Source organism: Vigna radiata, unplaced genomic scaffold (assembly GCF_000741045.1).
Source record: "Vigna radiata var. radiata cultivar VC1973A unplaced genomic scaffold, Vradiata_ver6 scaffold_208, whole genome shotgun sequence".
In the NCBI taxonomy this organism is placed as follows: Eukaryota; Viridiplantae; Streptophyta; class Magnoliopsida; order Fabales; family Fabaceae; genus Vigna; species Vigna radiata.
In genome coordinates, this window is record NW_014542845.1 from 449,884 (window position 1) to 457,212 (window position 7,329).

A 7,329-nucleotide genomic window follows, 5' to 3' on the forward strand; every position below is an offset into this window, starting at 1 on the left:
AAACCTTTTACACTGTTATACCATTAGAAAAAGTTCTTTTAACAACACTTTTTTAACAACTTTTTTACAACGCATACATGGTAGTTTGTGATTGGTCTGTAAAGTGATGACACGTGTCCGTCCTGTTATCAAAAAAATTTGTCAGAATACCATTCCCACAAAATTCATACGACTTTTGTTCCCCCATTCTACTACAAAATAAAAAAGGTAGAAAAAAAATTACCAAGAATGTACGGGCAACAGATAGGAAGACACAATGAAGCCAAACCTTGGAGATGAACATAGAAACTGAATGAAAGTATTGGAGATAGACATGTTTATATTATGGATAATGATACTTAGACAACACTTTTTTTACAACATTTGAACATCATCTACATGTCTGTGATTGGTCCATGGTGGTATTTATGATTATTATTATTGATTGTGAAATAATTTTGGACCAATCACAGAATGACACGTAGTAGATGATGTTTAAATATTGTCAAAAAAATATTATCTAACTATCATTATCCTTATATTATAGCCAAGCCCCGACGCAACAAGTGATTAGTCCATGGTGGTATTTATGATTATTATTATTATTGATTGTGAAGTGATTTTGGATCAATCACAGAATACGTAGATTATGTTCAAATATTGTCAAAAAAATATTATCTATCATTATTCTTATATTATAGCCAAGCCCCGACGCAACAAAAGTCTAATCTCTATAATAAGTAACCATAACACAAAGAATCTGTAGTTGAAATAATCCTGTTAAAAAGCATGGCATGATAGCAAACATTACTTTCAATCAATAAAAAAAATTGTAACAAATCATAGGTAAAAGAGTGTTAAGAGCATGTTGGATAATACAAGAAAATTAGTTCTTTCTTTTTCATTCTGTCCACTAGAATTAAAAAGTATACATTAAAATTCTCAAAATTTATTTTCTAAAACATATGCCAGAGGGAAGAGTGAGATAAAGAGAATAAATAAGTGGAAAAAGAAAAAGAAAAGTTAAAAATTGAGTGAAAACAAAAGTTGTCTAGTTAATGAAAGAAAAATGTAAGAAAAATAAAATTTAAATATAGTTTGATTTGGAATAAAACGAAAGATAAGTTAAATTATGTAATTATAAATTGTTATTATTATAATTATATTACATTAATATTTATTTCATTATATAAGATAATTATTAATATAATATACTAAAATGGGAAATGTAAAGTGTCAAAAGGGAGGGAGAAGCTTAATGGATTATATGCTAAACTCGGTCCTTTATGAAAGTGTGAAACAGAAAAGACAATGGTAAGATTACTTATACTGTTCTCAAACTCAAATTTTTCTACTTCTGTGGAATAATATTTACATGTGTTGATGTATGCTGATTTGTGCACAACACATGCAAAATTCTATAAATTAAGAAAGTTTGTGACGAGTTCCAAAGAAAAATAATATTTTATATATCACTTTCAAAATGTCAAATCTAGCCAATCATTTTAACATTGGACGCTGTTATTTCCAATTTGGGCAAAGAATAACTGATAAGATAAGGTAATTAGTTGGTGAAATGTTTTATATTTTCACACACAAACTTGTCTGGAAGTAGGAATTCATCCCCAAACCTAAAGAGGATGTGCCACAACCATATATCATTAGTGCTGAAAGAGTTTTAAACGTTTGTTATTTTGGGCTTTTAACATCTTTTTTACAACCGATATCATTACGAGTGACGTTAATGGAACGTCGAATTTCCATATAATAGACGTCTATACAGACGTCAATTAGTGTCATGTCCGACGTCAATAAACGTCGGTTAAGGCCTACTCCGATGTCTAATAGCACCATATAGACGTCGGTGTGGGAACCAACCAACGTCTAAGAGCACTATAAAGACTTCGAACATGTCACTAACCGACGTCTAAGGTCACTATAGACGTCGGTGTATGCATTAACCGACGTCTAACATAGTCGTTGTGTTTTAGTGCAGTTTTGTTCCTGTCTTTGGATAGCCTTGTAGCACACTCTGTCTTTGCTAGTTTCCCCAAAAAAAAAGCTTGCGTCTTTTGAATTTCTCATGACATTTCAACCCAAAACCGAACATGGGTTCTTGCCTAGTTCCATTTTCAACCGCAAGAGGGAAAAATTACGGTGAAACGATAACTAGGCAACGACCCAGGGTCGTTTTTGGGTTGAAAGGCCATAAGAAATCCAAAAGATGCTGTTTTTTCTAGGAGGCAACTAGCAAAGGCAGAATGTGGTATTATGTTACCCCAAGAGAGGAACAAAACTGCACTAAAACACAACACAAGGAAAACACATTTTAATCAGTTGAATCAGAAGATAATCGATGAAAGACTAATATAATCGGACTGAAACAAAGTTTAAACAGTTTAAATAAAAAAAGACACACCTGGAATGCAATGCCACAAGAGAGAAAAAGGAGAGGAGGAAGACGATGATGTTTGCGTAACTGCAAGTCTGTGGTTTATTTAACATGAATTTAGGCGTGGGTTGCAGCAGAAACCGACGTCTATAGTCAGACAGACGTCGGTTATCTCACTAATATGACGTCCAAGATAACTTTTAATCTGTCTTTTGCATGCACCTTAGACATCGGACACAAGGGGCGCCGACGTCTACGGCGCTGATCGGAATGACTTTTCAATTCCGGTCAGGGAAGTAGACGACTGTTGTTCTGGGCGCCGACGTTTATAACATTTTAGACGTCGCCCCTTACTACTGGACGTCAAAGTGCCTGCGAGTTTGGTGAGTAGCATTAATTACAGCCACATAGACGTCGCTCCCCCAGAAACCAGACATCTATATGGCAGAAATTGACTGTCTTCCCGCCTTCCTGACAGGCCCATTGACGTTAAGTTAAGGGAGCACAGACGTCTATAACATTATAGACATCGGTTATTTATTACGTGACGTCTAAGCACTTTGGAATCAGGTGAAGAGCATTAATTGCAGTCAAGTAGATGTCTGCCCCCTCCCCCCCCCCCTAACAACCGACGTCAATGGGTAGAAAAGACTATCTTCTCACCTACCTCAGGCCCTTGGACGTCTGGTTAGGACAGAACAGACGTCTACTATATTATAGACGTCGCTTGCCCTAGAAACTGGCATCTTGTTTGCCAACTTATTTACGGTAATATTAACGTCCATTAATATACGTCGAGTCACCCTTACCCAACGTCTTACGGGTGACATTAAACAGCATTTTTGCACTAATGTATGTATTGTAAATATGTTTATTTTATGTAATAGACTATACTATAATACCTAGTTTTTTATTTTATGCAAATCATGGTTTGAGGCATGTCATGTCTCTTAAACTTTCTATCTTAGTTTGAGGGTTGCACCATAATGTACTAGCTATTACTTACTTTTTTATTATAAGCCTCTTTATGTCTGATTTTGGGAGTGTTTAAACTTTCTTTTTTGAACTTTTTTTAAAAATATTACTTTTTAAAAAAATTGAAATACTCGAATATTCTTAATTAATATATTTTTTATTATTTATAAAAAAAGTCAAAATGGCACTCTAATTTACTACAATTTTTCGTAATCAACTTTCTCTAATTTTGCTTCACTATAAAAATATATAATTTTCCGAGGGTTTTTTTTAAGTATTTTCGGGGGTTTTAACCCCCAAAAGCCACCTTTCTCGCAGTTCAGAAAACTATTGGGAAAACTACCGTCACAAAATTACCAACGCTTTTTCTAAGGGTTTCTGAAAAACCGCTGGAAATAACCGGAGTTATGCTGAATCGACCCTATTTCCAGGGGTTTCTGGAAAACCACCGGAACTAACCGGGGTTATGCATGAACAACCCCTATTTCCAGGGATTTCTAGAAAACTGCCAGAACTAACCGAGGTTTCTGACAAAAACCCCGATTAGTTCTTGCGTTTTATATTCTGAAACTGGCGGAAATGCTTCCAAATCATTTTTTTTTTTGTGTTGAAATTTGATTATGGTTCAGATATTTATTTTTTTGGTGAATCTGAATTGTATTCCATCAACTCCCTTGCATCCTCATGCTTTATCCTCTCACGTAACTTTCAATTATCTTTTCCAGGTTGTGATACCATATAGGTAACATTTTTGCACTTCAATGTGTTTTTAGATTAACTTGATTAATGATATCTTAATGTGTTGCGGTTAATAATAATATGAGTTTGATGATGTGAATGACATTTGAAGTTTTAAATTGTGAGATCCAAATCAAATTTTACCTGTGTTTTTTTTCTCTTTACGTTGAATGTGGAAGTTGTGGAGTATGGAAGAAGAAACACAATTATAAGTTGAATTGATATGATTTATAAGCTCATTTGAAACTCCATAATAAAGATCGAAAATATAAGCTTCTGCAGCCAAAATCAATTTTCTAAAAATTAAATTACAGATATTTCTTTTCAGGCGGAATTGTGTTTTAACGGATGCAAAAACATTCCCTGGGTTTGACTCCTCGTAGCGTCTCTGGGTTTGACTCATAGTAGCGTAGCTTCCAACGTAGAAGAAATAAGCTCTATAGGTAACATAGACATCAGTATTAAATTTAAACATGAACAAAATCATCTTATTATCACTTGGGCCTTTTGTGTTTTTTTCTTTTTCAAAATGCAAAAAATTAATTAAGTTTTAATTCATTTTTTGGTGATAAAGTGAAATAAAAAAAATTATAGTCTAGTCTATTCTCACAAGCTAAATTAAAAAAAAAAGAAAAACAATCATAATAACTCACTTTTTTTTTAAGTTTAAACAAGCAGGGCCCTTATTATTAAATCTCATTAAATTTTTAAATTAAACTAATTTAATACCTGATGATTACCAATATATGTTTACAACGAGACATTTTTGAAAAAAAAATTATTGCAAAATTGTTTTTAGTCCCTATACTTTGGGGCGATTTTGGTTTTAGTCCATTTTCAAACTATGGTACAATTTAGTCCTTCAACTTTAGAAAACTCTGGTTTTAGTCTTTTTTACCAATTTTTTTTAACTTTATTCGTTGTTTCAAGCATGTTTCTTAGTTAACATTAAAACAAAAATGTGTCAAACAGTGTAAACGATTCAAATGTTATAATGAAACGTGTTTGAAACAACAAATAAATTTTAAAAAATTGGTAAAAAAGACTAAAACTAGAGTTTTATAGAGTTGAAGGACTAAATTGTACCATAGTTTGAAAATGGACTAAAATCAAAATCGTCCCAAAATATAGGGACTAAAAACATATTTAACCCAAAAAGAAATTATTGCAAAATTGTTATTATTCAATTATAAATTTTCAAAACAATTCTAAACACGTGCAATCATTCTAAAATGACAGAATAAAATACACACAAAATAAGAAACAAGCAAAAACCATTGAAGCATAAAAGCATAAATCAAATAACTCTAAAGGTTATCCAAATCTGACTCATAGTTATTACTTACAGGTGGCCCAAATACATTCCGAAAGCGAAGAGTTTCATTTGCTCCAGTTGACACAACTGTTAAACCATCTGGACTCTGCAAAACATATTAATAATCTAATTTTACTTTCAAGAAGTAACTACCAAATCAAAGATTAAATTCTTATTGCTGCATATTTAGTTAATTGCATGTCATTTTCTGTTTTTATTCGTGCAATTCCTGATTCTGTTCTTCCTTCTCAATCCTTGTTATCTATGAAAATCTTATAAGCTTGAAAAATTCACACTGCAGAAAGAAGCATTGATATTGAATTTGGATTCTTTGATAGATTTTTTTGTGTTGTTTCTCTACAGTGTCTTCAAAATGCATTGATGAACTATGAATTTGATATTTTAAAATATATTAATAATTTTAACATACCAACATCAATATATTTTTAATGCTTAGCAGAGGGCTACACTAAAGAAACCCAGCAGATAGTCCTGACTCATTGATGCAAGAGTTTTATATTATGACTTGCAGCATACCTGATATATCAAGTAGTCTAGAAGTGTGACGTTCCAAGGCACCCACTTTAGTCATAGATGGATATCTCCACAAACAAAGTTGATTGTGATGTGCACTTGTGCTGAATCCATGACCACTTAATACCTCCTTATGATGTCTATTCCATTCTAATCTGCAAACCTGCATGAAAGTTTGATGCCCAAGTCCAGATAAGAAAATGGTGATTTATTCTTTTTGGCTAATGACAATGCTTAATACTTAACAACTAATGCAACATGATAACAAGACAACTACTATGTTTATATGTTTATTCATTGGTCTCTCAACTACATCAAGTGGTTTTCAAGTTCTAACCACATTCCTCTGCTTTCTATAAACATGTCCTTTCACTATGTCTTGTTTTCCAACCCACTCCTCCAGTGCACATGCTGAGTACCTTCAACGCCATGTCTTAGATGGGCGCACAGACAGAGACAGTTTCAAGAACATCGTGCCCATGGTCACATATGAGGATATAAAGCCAAATATTGATCGTATAGCTAATAGTGATATCTCCTCAATTTTATGTTCCAAACCTATTTCTGAGTTCCTCATTAGGTTAGTTCTTACTATGTTTTGTTTTTATCCATATCCTCAATTTCTTGAATTCTTTATTATTGTTCTTCATATATAATTGAAGTCTCACACCTGGTAATGAAAAACATTAATGATAATACCAACACTTGCACACGAACCTTCCTAGGTATGTCATTTTCAACTCTACTGTTTCAACAAAAAAAATTCATTGGTCTCTCAACTACACTCAAGTGGTTTTCAAGTTCTAACATTGTTTTCACTACGACGCTGGGCCAAATGTTCCTCATTTACAACAAGAATTGTGGACGATGCACTCTCACATTGATGATAATACCAAATACATCTTTTTCCTCTCATATATCTTGTCTTGGAGTGATAGCTGGAAGATTTCTGTCATGTCAATCTCCTCTCTCTTGAACATGAACATTACTAAATCTTTTTACCAAACAGATTAAATTTATAAATGTTTATACTCAAAGTTCTTCATGTACAGAATAATTTTTTACTTGAAAACTATAAGGCAAGGATACAACAAGATTCTTCACAGTATAAGAAAACAAGGACTTGAAATCACAGATACAACAAGCCTTTGAGTTGACACACCAATCAAGAAAATTAGCACACATTCAATTTAAAATTAGCACACCAATCAAGGACTAGAAGCCTATTTTACAAAAAATTATGCGATGGACATCCCATTGGGAAAGGCTCAGTCACAAACCAAAATTACGAGCACTTACCTTGACCAAATTAATTGTCCATCAAGATGTTTAACGATCTGAAAAATAGCTATGTAACATCCCAAAAATATATGTATAAATCATATTGAGTGGAATG

The 7,329-nt window shown here is 32.9% G+C and overlaps 1 long non-coding RNA gene across 1 annotated transcript; it reads right to left on the reverse strand.

The window, feature by feature from the left end:
• Window positions 1-4,436: 4,436 nt before the first annotated feature.
• LOC111240963 lies at window positions 4,437-6,082 on the reverse strand. Its single transcript, XR_002666637.1, has 3 exons — window positions 5,937-6,082; window positions 5,431-5,505; window positions 4,437-4,521 (listed from the first exon to the last, which is right to left on the reverse strand). It is a non-coding gene; the product is annotated as an uncharacterized LOC111240963 (long non-coding RNA).
• Window positions 6,083-7,329: the final 1,247 nt, after the last annotated feature.